This window comes from Giraffa tippelskirchi, chromosome 10, assembly GCF_054371585.1.
Source record: "Giraffa tippelskirchi isolate mGirTip1 chromosome 10, T2T-mGirTip1v1.2.pri, whole genome shotgun sequence".
NCBI classification, from domain to species: Eukaryota; Metazoa; Chordata; class Mammalia; order Artiodactyla; family Giraffidae; genus Giraffa; species Giraffa tippelskirchi.
In genome coordinates this window covers 156524958-156540578 of record NC_137284.1, presented here as the reverse complement: position 1 = coordinate 156540578, position 15621 = coordinate 156524958, and the positions used below count along the sequence as shown (strand labels likewise).

At 53.3% G+C, this 15621-nt stretch overlaps 1 protein-coding gene across 12 annotated transcripts in view; it reads left to right on the top strand.

The window, feature by feature from the left end:
• PRKAG2 (protein kinase AMP-activated non-catalytic subunit gamma 2) overlaps positions 1–15621 on the top strand; it is a 299855-nt gene that overhangs the window by 20292 nt on the left and 263942 nt on the right. The window lies entirely within an intron of this gene.

Sequence of the window (15621 nt, the reverse complement as noted above, 5' to 3'; positions counted from 1 at the left end):
AGCCCACGCGCGCCTGGTCTTCCTGATGTTTCCTTGGCAAGCGTGTCTCCCTGTGGGCAGTAGGTGTGGATGGTGGTGTGGGTGGGTGGTGGGCTATGAACAGTGAGGTGTGGACAGTGGTGTGTGTGGGTGGTGGGGTGTGGACAGTGAGGTCTGGACAGATTCTGCTGTGGTTCAGGGGCCAGAATCATGATTTTGCAGAAGAGCCTGGATTGGGAGCGGGACAGTCTTGGTTTGAGTCGCATTCATCCCATCTCATGTTTTTGTTTTGATGGAGCAACATGTGGGATTTTAGCTCCCTGACCAGGGATTGAACCTGTGAGGTGTGGACAGTGGAGTGAGGGCAGTGGGTGTGTAGATGGTGAGGTGTGGACAGTGGGTGTAGATGGTGGTGTGTGGACAGTGGGGTGTGGATGTTGGGGTGTGGACGGTGGGGTGTGGACAGTGAGTGTGTAGATGGTGAGGTGTAGATGGTGGTGTGTGGACAGTGGGGTGTGGATGCTGGGCTGTGGACAGTGAGTGTGTACATGGTGGGCATGTGGACAGTGGGGTGTGGACAGCAGTGTGGGGGGTGGTAGGGTGTGGATTATGAGTGTGGATGGCGGGGTGTGGACCGTGGGTGGCAGGGACCCCAGTGGGTGGCGGCCTCCGTCTGGGAGGAGCAGAGTCCCTTGGCCATCACGATCCACGCAGAGAGGCCGTGTGCTGCTGGGACCCCGTCCTTTCTTGCGGAGAGCCCCGCGCATCCCTGGGCTCCGTGGTCTCCTGGGCTCTTGGCTGTCCCTTGAGGCAGTGGTTTGGGAACCACAGGTGGCGGGGCAGGGGCACAGACAGCCCTTGTGCACCGAGAGTGGGAGGAAGGGCTCTGGGCGCTGGGAGCCGAGAGAGCTCGGCTGTGCAACCTGAGCCAGGGCCCCCTCACCCCCGCGGGTCTCACTCCACTCAGACGTTAAGGTCCACGCAGCCTGAGGACTCACGCGTTGGGTGGTCTGCCTTCGTCCTCCGCTGAGTGAGGCCGATTCTCCCGCCTGACCCTTGCAGGACTGGCACGAGGCCCTGCCTCTGCAGGCCCCTGGGAGAGGGTCTGGGGTGGGCGAGGGACCCAGGCATGGGGGGCAGGGCTGCGCTTTGGGCTTCCTGGGTGCTGCTGATGGAGGTCGGGGAACCCCCCCCAGCCTCACAACCAGCCACCTGGAAGCATGTGTGCTGGGCCTGGGCCTGGATTCTGCTGTGGCCTGAGGGCTGGCAGGATCGTGGTGTTGTGGGAGAGCCTGGATTGTGAGTAGGATTGTCTTGGTGTGAGTCACATTCATCTCTTCTTGTGTTTTTCTTTTGATGGAGCCACATGTGGGGTTTTTAGCTCCCCGAGCCAGGATTGAACCTGTGCCCCCTGCAGTGGACGCTCGGAATCTTAACCTCTGGACCTCCGGAGCCGTCCCATCCCTTCTCATTTCTGTGTCCTATTTCCCCCATGGTAAAAGCAGACAATAACATCAGGTTAAGCCGTAGAAAACAGCCAGTCTTTCACCCTTCTTTTTTTAACTGAGAAAATGATCATTTTACAGAAGTCACCCTAACATCTGCCCTGTCCACTGTATAAAATGGTTGAAATTTTCATGTGAAAAATGTATCGAAGAACTGTTTTCAAACAGCTGGTTTCAGAACTGAATTCTTTTCTTGGCAAACCCCATCGTTTTGATTTTTACCCCCCAGTTGCTGAAGCAGAGGGTTTCTCTTCCTCTTTTTGCAGCCCAGCCACAGCCTTTTCTTCTCCTTCGCCAAGATACAGGGTCCCGGGCCCAGTGCACAGCAGGCCGGGGCCCTTGTCGGCCTTGGGATAGTCGTCACCTGTTTTTGAAGAGTTGGAGACATAAGGTGGTCATGTCAGCATCTCCTGGGGCAAGCTCTGCGAGGGGGACACGAAGGGCCGACTCCGGAGTCGCTCAGTGCTCAGGGAGCCCTTTCAGGCAGCTGCTGCCCCACCTCTGAAGGGTGGAATTCAGTCTGGTTCAGAGCTGGAACAAGTGGTCCAGAGGCCCTGCCTTCCGGGGCGGCCCAGCCTCCCTCCTCACATCGCATGCCTCCTCCTGGCTGTGACAGATGCTACGTGGGGAACCCCTTGGGGTCCTGAGCTGGGGAACCGAGGACCAGCCTGGGGTCCTAGCTTCTTGGGCACGGGGGTCAGGATCTGAGCCGTTTATCCGACGGCTGATGGCCGAGTGCCTCTCCCGCGCCTGTCCCCATTCTCCTACAAGGCAGGAGCACTTCTAAGGCGATGGCATCATAGGGGAGGCCTCTGGTCTCCAGATTGGTGTATGCGCTCCCGGGACACAGTCTTGATCCTCAAACTGGCTCCTTGGGGCCCCATGCCTCCATGACCTACTGCATCCCATTGCCTATGATGGAGTGCTCCCCCACGCCCTGGGACAGGGCTGGGCCCTGGGAGCCGCGGTGGGGGTGAGGGTGGGGTCCAACCACTCCCACACCCCCAGGGGCTCCAGTCCCTCACCCATGTCTTTCAGGAGCCTCTGCTCAGTCTGACCTGGCCTCTCACAGTCTGCTGGCTTCATGTGGATGCCTGGAGTCTGGGCCATCCGTCCACTCCCCTTGAGGGGACAGTCGTTTAGAGGGAGGGGAAGTCCAGGAGACTGGTGAGGCTTGGCCTCCCTTTTCCGTCTGGCCCCATGTGGGGCAGAGTGGGAGGCTCCTCTGAGCTGCCTCATGGCTGTGCCTGCGGCCCCTTATCCTGCTGGGGAGAGGGGAGGCTGACCGCTGACCCAGGTGGATGCAGAAGGGCCCAGGTATCCCCATGTCCACGCTGCTGGGGGAGCTGAGGGGTTCAGGGGTAGAGGCAGCAGAATTGGAGTTGCACTCGGTTCACAGAAGGGAACCAGGCAGAGCGAGACGTTTGGATGTGAGCGCAGGGTGGGGGGCGACCAGTGAGCAGAGGACTTCCCATCCTTTTTTTCCAGAAGCATCCACGCCTGCTACTCTTCACCCCGGAGCCCTCCCAGCCAGCGTCCACAGCCCGCCACTCCGGGCTGTTTCCTCCAGGGCTCCGCAGGACGCCAAGGGTTAATGGTTAGTGGCTTGAGAATGATGATGAAACCAAAAGCCTGTAATTTTTGCTGAACAGGGGAATACGGAAATTTCCATTTGTAGCCGACTCCGGAGAGAAACATAACATCAACTTCAGGAAAAAAAAAAAAAAACAAACCAGCTTGCCCACAGCTGAGCTGTCGCGATGGCCCGTCCCGGAGCCGGGCGGGGCGGGACCGAGGCGGAGAGCGGCTGTCATTGGCGGAGGCTGCTGCCGGCCAGGGGGGTGGCGAGTGGCTTCCAGAAAAGGGGAAGACTCTTGGCCAAAGCAGAAGCAACTTGTTTGCCAAGGCTCGAGCTCACCAACCTCAAACGGGGGGTGGGGTGGGGGGGGACTCGTTCTTAGCAAAATGCATGCCCGAGCGCTTTGACAGCAGGAAAAGTCACTCGGGCTCCGGAAAGCTGTGGGCTGGCCTTTCACAGGAAGAGGCACCAAGTATTGTCATCACCAATCTGAAGTCTAGCGTTTGCTAGGTTTCTATTTCTTTGCTTTGCCTGTGTGTGTTTTCAGTATTTTCCGATGAGGCCATTAGAAACTTGTCAGAGGACAGTTGTCCCGGTGGGGGCGGGGGGGATCTCAGATGCAGAGGTGCAGGGAAGATAAAGTGTTTGACAGAATGCCTGGCTCTTTTCCCTGGAGGGACCTGAACAGATCTGGTCCTTTCTGGCTTCTTGGGGTGGAAGCAGGTGGAGGTCACACCCTTTGGGAGGCTGAGCACCTGGCCTGAGGTTGAACAGCGGTGGCTTCCCGGGGATTCTGTAAGGGTGTCAGTGACCTCGAGGGGGAGGGTCAGGCCTCACCACGCATCCTCCCCATTCTCAGCACTGAAGGAGACAGTGACTCGAATTGATGGTCTCTCCGTGCTTCACTGGGCTTCCCTGGTGGCTCAGTGGTAAAGAATCCACCTGCTAATGCAGGAGATGCGGGTTCGATCCCTGGGTTGGGATGATCCCCTGGAGGAGGACATGGCAACCCAGCCTGGTATTCTTGCCTGGAGAATCCCTTGGAGAGAGGAGCCTGGTGGGCTACTGTCCATGGGGGTTACAGAGGAGTTGAACATGGCTGAGCCACTAAACAACAGCCACGGTGCTTCGCTGGCAGATAACCAGGCGAGGTAGATAGACAGAGGCGGGGGGAAAGGGGCTCTTAAGGGGCAAGACACAGGATGTTGGGGGAAGGAGAACAAGACATCTTAAGGGTCTTGGAATCTGACTACCCAAGTTCAAGTCCAGGCTCAGGAGGCCCTTGCTGAGTGCCGTACCTGACAAGATGGTCACTTCCAAGTCTCAGCTTGCTGCCTCCAGGTGGAGGGGCGTCCACTTTAGGCGATCTGAGCTTAGGACAAGTGACCTTTGGCCCTGGGTTCCTTCTTCCCTTTCCATGATGAAGTAATACCGTATTTGCTGATTTGCTGATCATGTCTTCACAATTTAAATAAACGGGTGGATCTGGTCCCTTCTTCCAGGACAGGCTTTCTGGTGGTGACACGGGTTCTCAGCCTCACTGGCACAGCGCCCCCCACCCTGCCCCGGCCCTGCCCACCGCCCTCCAGAGCCTGTGCTTCCAGTGCTGGGTTCCCTACGGCCCAGAGATGTCCCTCTCTGAGACAGCCACACTATCCTCTGGGAAACAGCGGGGTGCTGGGGGGTAGGCCTGGAGCAGGACCCCCAGACCAGAACACACTCACAATAGTAGGTATTAGGGGCTGAAGCCTGTGTCCCCCAAGTATGTCCACGTCCTCACCGCCTGTGAATGAGGCCTCATTTGGAAATAGAGTTGTTGCAGGTGGAATTAGTTGTGATGAGCTTAGCAGAGGGAGCCCCTGTTCTAAGATGACTGGTGTCCTTATGAGAAGAGGGGAGAGACGCCCACGGAGGGGAGGCCCCGTGAGGATGGAGGCAGAGGCTGGACTGCTGCAGCCGCAAGCCAAGGATGCTGGCAACACCAGAAGCTGGAAGAGGTGAGGAAGGACTGTCCACCCCCCCCTCCAGGTTTTGGGAGACTTCTTTGTTGTTGAGTTGTGTCTGACTCTTTGCCACCCCATAGACTGTAGCCCACCAGGCTCCTCTGTCCATGGGATTCTCCAGGCAAGAACACTGGAGTGGGGTTTGCCATTTCCTCCTCCAACAGATCTTCCCGACCCAGGGATGGAACCCATGTGTCCTGCATTGCAGGCGGATTCTTTACCACCAAGCCACCTGTGGGACCTGGGGGTCGGGTATCCCTGCCGACACCTCAACTGTGGACTTGCAGCCTCCAGAACTGAAAGAGGACACGTTTGTGTTCTTTGAAGCCACTCTGTTTGTGGTGCTTCTTTAGTGCAGCCCCGAAAGGTGAAACAACAAAGCTTCCCGCTCTCTGCTCATCTAGACAGGCAGAGACCTGGAGAAGCTGAGGCTCGGGGCCCAGACCACAGCCTCTCCCACCAGGCTTCGCAAATCCTGAGATCACTTGGTTTCTTGTGAATGGGAGGGGACGAGTTCAAGGAAAACGGTGCATTGCCAACTGCCTGCACGGCAAGCGCTGGGCAGCCAGGAAGTGTCCCCAGGAAAGCCCATCCCTGCACAGCTCTGTTCCAGGCCTGGGAGCGGAGACTGAAGGGTGCAGGGGTGTGCCCCGGCGTGCCCACCCCCTCAACACAGCTGTATCACCCGTCTCCATCACGGATCCCACAGAGCTTCCTAAACAGTAATTAATTGTCATCCAGAACTCCCCCGAAGAAGCCGCTGGGAAGAGGGCCCATGGGAGCAGGGAACCGGGGCCCTGGGCCTGCCTGGACCAGCCATGCGCAGCCCGAGACTCCCGCCCTGCCTCACCTGCCTGCAGGTGAAGATCAAACGGGATGAGGGGTGCAGGCTGAATTCAGAATGACCCTTAAAGTCATTTCCAGATCTCGTTTATAGATCAAAAAATAGAAGAAAGTGTTTGTCCAAGCTTTTGTCCAGGAGGCCAGCGCACGGCAAGTGTGTCCCTCGGCCTTGGCTCCGCAGCGGGGGTGGGGGTCCAAGGGCCGCGGGCTGCAGCGGGCGGTCAGCACTGGATTGAGGAGAGCAGCCCTGACTGGCCCAGGGTGCAACTGCTCCCCCTGCAGCCCGTCTTCATCTCTCTGAGATGCTCACCTGCACCTCCCCTTCGCGTGCCCTGGGACCCAGAGGAAGGAAGCGTTGCGTGGGATGGGGTAGGGCTTAAGAACCATTGAAACAGCATCCCGGTGCCCAGGGACTTCCTCGATAGTAAAGCATCTGCCTCGAATGCGGGAGACCCAGATTCGATCCCTGGGTCGGGAAGATCACCTGGAGAAGGGAATGGCAACCCACTCCAGTATTCTTGCCACGGACAGAGGAGCCTGGTGGGCTGCGGTCCCTGGGGTCGCAGAGTCAGACACGACTTTGCAGCTTCGCTTTTTCACTTTCCTGGTGCCCAGGAGGGGGAGAGCCTGGCCAGCCCTCCCAGAGCACTCGGCACTTGGCCGCTGGCATTGACTGACCTGGTCACTTTGGAAGGAGACGGGTTCTGAGTCGTCAGGAGATGATGGGGCTGGGCCCAGGGGTGGGAAAGGGAGGGGGCCAGTGGAGCCAGAGCCTGAGCAGAGCCGCCTCCATGGGGCCAAAAGGGCCGAACAGGACCGGCCCCTTCCCCCACAGAGGCGGGGGAGCACCTAGAAGCCACCGTCCCCATGAGGATGTGGCTCAGAAACAGGAACAGAGCTGACACACGGAGGGAAGGTCGCCGAGGACAGACTCACCTAATTCATGTCTTACCCGGCCGGCCCCTCGCCCCAGCCAGTTAACTCCAGCTGCCCTTGGCCAGAGGGGGAGCCGCAGGGGCTCGAGGGTCCCGTGGATGCTTTGCCAGGAGGAGTGTTTGGCCAGCCCCAGCTCGGTCGACTGCCCGGTACAGCTGGTGTTCCCTGTAGGATGCTGCTGTGTGCCCAGCATGACAGCAGACACCCAGGGGCCCCAGCTCAGGGCCCCAGCCTTCTTGCAAGGCCCCTGTGGTTTCCTTTTCCATAACCATTTCAACCCACTTTTTTCCTTGAAGGCATCCCCGCTGTGGGAACGGGCTGTGCACCCAGCCGTCCCCTCCCCAACCTTTTACCCCTGTGGCCACCCACTTTTATGTGCCTTGGTGATTTTGCTGAGAACAATTTTGTTTTTTTATTGGAGTATAGTTGATTTATAATGTCATGATAGTTCAGGCATACAGCGAAGTGATTCAGTTATACATATATGCATTCTTTTTTAGATTCTCTTCCCATAGAGGTCATTACAGAGCATTGAGTCGAGTTCCCTGTGCTACACAGTTCAGTTCCGTCGCTCAGTCATGTCTGACTCTTTGTGACCGCATGGACTGCAGCTCTCCAGGCCTCCCTGTCCATCACCAACTCCTGGAGCTTGCTCAAACTCATGTCCATAAAGTCTCGGTGACGCCATCCAGCCATCTCATCCTCTGTCGCCTTGGTCATCCCCTCATCCTGTGCTGCACACCAGGTCCTCGTTAGTTGTCTGTTTTATATATAGCACTGTGTGTATGTCAGTCCTAATCTCCCAGTTTATCCTTCACACCCCCTCCTTTAACCCGGTAACCATAAATTTTTTTTCCACATCTGTGACTATGTTCCTGTTTGGTAAATCTCTAGGTCCATCCGTGGGGCTGCAATGGTATTAGTTCATTCTTTTGTATGGCTGAGTAGTATTCCATTGTGTGTATGTACCACCTCTTCTTTATCCATTTTGTTGTTGATGGACACTTAGGTTGCTTCTGTGTCTTAGCTACTGTGAATAGTGCTGCTATGAACACTGGGGTGCATGGGTCTTTTAAAATTATGTTTCTCTCCAGATATATGCCCAGGAGTGGGATTGCTGGATCATACTGAATGAAGTAAGTTATACAAAGACAAATGGCATATGATACCACTTATATGCGGAATCTAAAAAAAATGGTACAAATGAACTTATTTACAAAACAGAAATAGAATCACAAATGCTGAGAACAATTAAATAAGCAGCTGGGAACCCATGTTTGTGTCATTAAAACACAAAGACCTTTGAAAACCAATTGGCTCCGGTTCCCAGCTTTGGGCCTCCGTAGGCCCCCTCATTCACTGACCACACTTCACAGACCAGTCCTGGAAACATCTTAGGAGCAGACTGGGGAAAGTATAAATACGCAAAGTGGATTAGAACATACTGTTTTTTTGATACCTGTGTTGATTATAAGAGTAGGATTATTTTATGAAGTTAACTAGAAGAATGCTCAGTTAGTTACGCATACACCCCCCACACACACATGCACATATACAGGTATGTACACACACGTACACATACAGGTATGTACACACATGTGCTTCCATACATGGGCTGAAATGCCATCTCTCTCCAGCATCCTGAGTTACTTACCCCTCAGGGAATGAGAGGCAGCTTTGCAGAAAAATCATGTCCAAAACTGCAGCAATTTGCACCCGCACAATTTTTACCCCTGCCAACACAGGAGACACAAGAGATGCGAGTTCAATTCCTGGATTGGGAAGAGCTCCTGGAGAAGGAAACGGCAACCTACTCCAGTCTTCTTGCCTGGAGAATCCCATGGGTAGAGGAGCCTGGCGGGCTACAGTCCACAGGGCCGCAAAAAGGTGGACAAAACCGAGCACACACATACACACAGCAGTAGTTTTTGACCTAAATCTGTTCTTAATAGAAAGACCCCAAGACTGGCAGAAATGGAAAACCACCATGGTAAACACCAGTCTATAAGCACGGGAGACTGGTGTCCATCAGGGCGTCCCTGCTCTGTGCCTGAGCTGGGGGCCTGTCTCCAGAGACCCTGCTGGCCCTCTGACCAGAGCACAGCTCTCCTCTTTGCTCTGGTGGCCACACACGTGGCTCTTGGGAGAACCTAGCCCCAGAATGAAGGGACAGGGTCCTGATCTGAGACGGGGTGCTGCTGATGGTTCCGAGGAGACGAGCTGGGGGCCCTGCCGTTGGGGCTTTGGAAGGACTCTGACCTCTTAGATGAGTCCTTTTGCCCATCACTGTGTTTTGATGAATGCCTCCCCATTGTACCCCCCGGCCTTGGTGACTGGTGAATTGGCCCCCTCCTAGAGCTTGGGCCCCACAGCAAGAGAATCCACCGCAATGAGAAGCTCGCACACTGCCAGGAAAAGTAGCTGCTGCTTGCAGCACCTGAAGAAAGCCCATGCACAGTAATGAAGACCCAGTGCAGCCGAAAATAAATAATTACTTTTAATCATTTATTTATTTATTTCTGGCTGCATTGCCCAGCTTGTGGGCTTTTAGTTCTCCTACCAGGGATTGAACCCATACCCTCGGCAGTGAAAGTGCAGGGTCCTAACCCCTGGATCACCAGGGACTTCGCCGACAGATAGTTATCATGGATTTACCTGCTGCCAGGGACTGTTTTCGATGCTCTGGCTGTGAGCGAAAAAGACTGTCAGAAACCCCTAACTCGGGAGCTCCCATTCTAGTGCAGAAATAGAGATAATCAGTAACAAAAATTCGTGTATTTCAAGCTGTAGACCATGGCCCACAATGGAAATAATAGCAACAACAACAATAATAACTTACTTATTTAGGGCTTTGTGCCAGGCACTGTGATATTTTCTCTTCTGTCCTATTTGGTCTTTGAAAAACTGATGGGGCATGGCCCACTTTAGATATGATGTAACTTTGTGATCCACTGATGAAGAGGCCACTGGGCTGGCCTCTGGCAGCCTCACCTAGGTAGAGGGCTTCTTGCTCTTATCCGACCTGCCTCTCTGGCCACAGCCGCCTCCCCGTCACGCCGCAGCTCCTATCTAATTTCCAGCTACTGACGTCACAGGACGACAGGCCGGGGAGCTAGAGAGGTGTTGAGAGATGAGATGTTAACTTCGTGCCATCTCCCCATCTTACGGAGGAGTAAGCTGAGGCCCAGAGGTCACCAGGAGGCTCTTGAGTAGTGCTGCCTGAACTCCCAGACCCATTCTTTTCCCCACAGCCCCCATCCCACTCCTGGGCATGTCCATCCTACAGAGCGTAGTTCTTCAGGAAGACCTGGGGAAATGGAGGGGTTGATTTCTGGGCTCAGTCTTCCCTGACCTCCCGCTACCTGCACCCTGCCCCCTCAACCACCCCCCAGCCTTACAGACCCCCAGCAAGAGTCAGAGGTCCAGGTTCAGGCCTCGGAATCTGAGTTGTTGAGAAGTTTCCCAGTGATCGTGTCCACGGCCAGACGTGGGGTCGAGGCCTCAGGTTGGAGTGCCTGGGTGATCACTGCCGCCTCTCCGCTGGCTCTCCGTGGCTACTGTGAGCCTCCTTGGGTCGCTGTCCCCTCCTCGGGATGCCCGGGCCAGCTCTGAGAGCGCCTGCGCCTTTGATCCTGGCCCGCCAGACGGAGACGTGGCCGGGTGAATTTCCATCTGCTCCTTACCCCGTAGGCTTCTGTCCAGGTGTTTGAATTGAGTCCAGGTCTTCCTGACCTTGACTCCACTCTCTCCCAGTGAATTTGTTAGTTTGTTTGGTAATAAGCGGTTTCAAGTTCCAGCGTCAGCTTTCCTGGGAGGCCCCACCCCAGTGTGGCTGGAGACAGGCTGCATGACCCCAGGTCTGGAAGAAGGAGAACTCTGTTCCCTCTCTGTGGATGCACACCAGCAAGATAGCAAACTCTGCCCCAGAAATATTAGGTTTTTGATGACATAATTTAATAAACTTTTGGGGACATGACAACAGGGCCACACAGTTGAAAAACATAGCAACAGCTCAGTCCCCGGATCGCTCAGCCTCTGACAACTTCGAGGCCACGGTCCCTAGGAGTGGCAGGCACCCCGATTCTTCTCAGGAACCCCAGAACTCGAGTGAGGGCCCTGCACAGCCTCTGCTGCCACATGGGATCCCCGGGCACCGGTCCCCTGCGCAGGCTCCAAGCGGGCGTCTCTCTGGAGGACAGCATCCCCCCATGCTCGGTGACGCTGCAAGTGTGACAGCGTTCCAGCCAGGAGCATGGGTCCAGTTGTCCCTCTCTTGGCAGGAGGCAGCGTCTCGCTTACATCCCTGTTCCCCAATGGAAGGAATACATAGTGTAGGTGATGCATTTGGTAAACTGCAAAGCAGGGTTAAAACACAAGACATGAGTAAGGTATGATGAAACCTTTTGGAATTGCAAGTGCTGCTATTACACATAACGGGCACTGGAGTAGATGTTGCTGAATGAGAAGTGAGAAGTAGCAAGTTTCTGGACAAGCCTCATTCTCTGGGGAAACTGAGGCCCCGAGAGTGAGGGCAGGGGTCATGCCCAGGGCTACAGACAGGGTGCCTTGGCTGCAAACCAGGGTGAGAACTCCACCACCCCCACCCACCCCATGGCTTTCCCAGGCCTCCTGCCTCTAGAGGTGTCTTTTGGGTTCTTCCTTCTTTATATTTTCTTTCTCGCCTCTGGTCTGTCTCATGCCTGAAAAAAAGTCATGACATGTTTGATTCTTTTTAAAAAACAACTGTTTTTCTAGGTAGATCTTGGTCCAGGGAGCCCTGGGTGGGGCTCAAGCACAACGTGTCCTGCTCCTGGAGGTTTAGGGAATGACCTGATTAGTGCATCCGGCGGCTGCAAGGCTATGGACTTGGCGCTCGGAGAACCACTCTCTTTTCTTGATGACCTTGCCTCGAATTAAGTCAAGTGGGACGTGTCCAGGGACCCTGCCTGCCCAAGACCAGGGAGACAGCCTGCGACTGCTCAGGCCCAGTGCATGGTAGGGACAGAGGCGGGGCTGGTGGGGCCGAGCCTGGCAGAAAGGCTGTGCCCAAGTCCAGGGACCCTGGGCACTGTTTGGCCAAGGAAACCGTGCTGGTTGGGGGTATGGGGTGCCTCGGCCCCGCCGACCCAGCCCCAGGACACCTTGGAGGCAGAGCTGGACTCCAGCCTGTCCTATGGGTCTGCAGTCAGCATCTCATGATCATTTCTTCTAAAAGTAGAGGAACACCTAGGGGGAGAGAGATGGGCAGGTGAAGTTCAGGTTCTAGTGTCTCCTGCCCCTCATAACCAGCCACCACTAACTAGCCCAGGCTTTCAGAGCCCATCCCGAATTACCATCCTAATCGTGCTCTCACCATCACCTCTCCTGTCTCCACTTTGCCAGGAGATGCGCCATTAGCGCCTATTAAGTACTGTTCCTGGGAGGTGGAGGGGAGACCAAGAGCTCCCTTCCTGGGAAAGTCTTCCATTGATCAGCTTTACAGCTTTAGCAACTCCTTCCCCCACCCCGCCCCCATGCGTCTAGCCCAGAGAAAATAAATGCCTCTCTGCCCTGTCCCTCGGGGCGGGGGCCTTCTGATGGCAGAAGGATTGAGGGACGTTAGCTACAAATAGCCGCATACATGCAGTTCAGTTCAGTTCAGTCGCTCAGTCATGTCTGACTCCTTGCAACCCCATGAACCACAGTACACCAGGCCTCCCTGTCCATCACCAACTCCTGGAGTCCACCCAAACTCATGCCCATGGAGTCAGTGATGCCATCCAACCATCTCATCCTGTCATCCACTTCTCCTGCCCTCAATCTTTCCCCGCATCAGGGTCTTTTCCAATAATTCAGTTCTTCGCATCAGGTGGCCAGAGTATTGGAGTTTCAGCTTCAACATCAGTCCTTCCAATGAACACCCAGGACTGATCTCCTTTAGGATGGACTGGTTTGATCTCCTTGCTGTCCAAGGGACACTCAAGAGTTTTCTCCAACACCCCAGTTCAAAAGCATCAATTCTTCAGTGCTCAGCTTTCTTTATAGTCCAATTCTCACATCCATACATGACTACTGGAAAAACCATAGCCTTGACTAGACGGACCTTTGTTGGCAAAGTAATGTCTCTGCTTTTTAATATGCTGTCTAGGTTGGTCATAACTTTCCTTCCAAGGAGCAAGCGTTTTTTAATTTCGTGGCTTCGTACATTAGCAGCATCTTACAGGGAATCGATCAAGGTGTTAGCACTTCCAAGTTCACAGCCGACAGGGTGGAAAAAAGAACAGCGTTTAGCCCTTCCCAGAACCCTTCTCAACTCTTCTCTCCCCTCCTCCCAAATTTGCAGTTGCCCCTCTTTCCAAAATGGCTCTCGTTGTTTAAAAAGGAAACCATTTGATGCTTTCTGTATATGTGAATTCTGCGTGGACTGTTTCCATGTGGCTGTTATCCATGTCTCCATGTCAGCCATGGAGCACTGCGGATGCTCTGGGAAGCCGGGCTGTGGGTACCACCAGCGGCACATCGGGAGCCTCGTCTGGGTACCATCAGCCCCTCACTCCCGGAAGCTGTCTTGTTTTCTTCACCTTTTTCTTCCATAATTACATTCTCCTCCCCACTTTGTTCCTTTCCCCCCAGCACCCACAAATTGGCTCCCACAAGGAACTAAAGGCCATTTAGAAACATTTGTGATACTGTTTGAAAAAATTCAACTCTCTCCTTAATTAAAAAAAAAACAATTCCTATCTCAGCCCCAGTTGGAAGGGGCATGGACACTCCTGGAACTGCTGGGAGGGGGATGGAGAGGGCTGACCTGAGGCCTCCCACGAGGCCCTTAGGTCATGTCGTCCATCTGTCTTTTTATTGTTATTGTTGTCGCTCGGTCTCTAAGTGGTGTCCTGCTCTTTGCCACCCCATGGACTGTAGCACGCCGGGCTTCCCTTTTCTTCACCATCGCCGGGAGTTTGCTCAAACTTGTGTCCTTTGAGTCGGTGATGCCATCCAACCATCTCCTCCTCTGTCGTCGCCTTCTCCTCCTGCCCTCAGTCTTTCCCAGTAGTGTTGCAATGAATATTTGTATGCATGTATCTTTTGGAATTTTGATTTTCTCCAGGTATATGTCCAGGAGTGGGACTACTGGATCATACGGTAGCTCTGTGTTTAGTTTTTTGAGGAACCTCATACTGTTTTCTATAGTGGCTGTGCTAATTTACAGTCCCACCAACAGTGTAGGAAGCTTCCCTTTTCTCCATACCCTCCTCAGCATTTATTATTTGTAGAATTTTTGATGATGGCCATTCTGACCAGTGTGAGGTGATACCTCGTTGTAGTTTTGATTTGCATTTCTCTAATAATTAATGATGCTGAGCATCTTTTCGTGTGTTTATTTGCCATCTGTATGTCTTCTTTGGAGAAATGTCTGTTTAGGTCTTCACCATATTGTTTGATTGGGTTGTTTTTTTTTTATATTGAACTGCATGAGCTGTTTGTATATTTTGGAGATTAATCTCTTGTCAGTTGCTTCATTTGCAAATATTTTCTCTCATTCTGAGGGTTGTCTTTCCATTTTGTTTATGGTTCCCTTTTATTGCAAATCTGCAGGAATCAAGACAATATGGTACTGGCACAAAAATAGAAATATAGATCAATGGGACAGGATAGAAAGTTAGGAGATAAACCCACACACCTATGTCCACATGATCTATGACAAAGGAGGCAAGAATATACAGTAGTGAAAAAGTCTCTTCAATAAGTGGTGCTGGGGAAACTGGACAGCTACGTGTAAGAGAATGAAATTAGAACACCTACGCAAATATAAACTCAAAATGGATTAAAGACCTGTCAGGCCAGATACTATAAAATCCTTAGGGGAAAACACAGGCAGAACATTCTTCGACATAAATTACAGCAAGATCTTTTTTGACCCACCGCCTAGAGTAATGAAAATAAAAACAAAAATAAACAAATGGGACATAATTAAACTTAAAAGCTTTTGTGCAGCAAAGGAGATCATATTTATTTTTAAAAGGACTCTCTCACTCCTGGACCGAAAGTCCTATGTAATTACGAGGTATTGTGGCTGCTGCTGTTGCTGACTAAAGGATCTGGAATTAAATCTATTTTAGCTTCTCCTGTTAGAGTCAGGACGGCCTGATCTCAGGATGTATGTGAAGTGCTGTTTTTAACATTTTACAGACAAGACTTGGGCACTCCAACTAGGGCTGCAGATTTAGAACTAAGTTATTATGATATTAAGTGTCTCTCAGGGAGACAAAGAAGCATAAGTAAGAAACTTTCTGAGATCTGCTGTTCGGGGTTGAATTGAACCAGCTGGGGTGTTGGAGCCCTGGCCCCCAGCACCTCAGAACTTGGCCTTGTTTGGAAATATTGTCTTTGCAGATGTGATCTGTCAAGGTGAGGTCACGGTGGAGCAAGGTGGGCCCCTAATCCGTTATGAGTGTGTCCTTATAAAAGGGGAGATTTGGAGACAGGACGGGTGCCGTGCGAGGATAGAAGCAGAGAAGGGGGTGATGTGTCCATAAGCCAGGGACCAGGGAAGATGGAAGCGGCCTCCAGAGGCTAGGAGGAGGCCCAGACCAGCCCCTCCCTGAGTCTCAGAAGGAAGTAACCCTGCTGATACCTCAGACCTGGGTTCCTGCCTTTAGAGCTGGGACAGCTGTGTTTCTGCTGTTTGAAGCCACCATCACAGTCAGTTCTAGAATATTTTCATCTCCCCGCTTAGAAACCCATTTTATGTATGCATATATGTATTTGCTCAGTCACTCAGACGTGTCTGACCCTT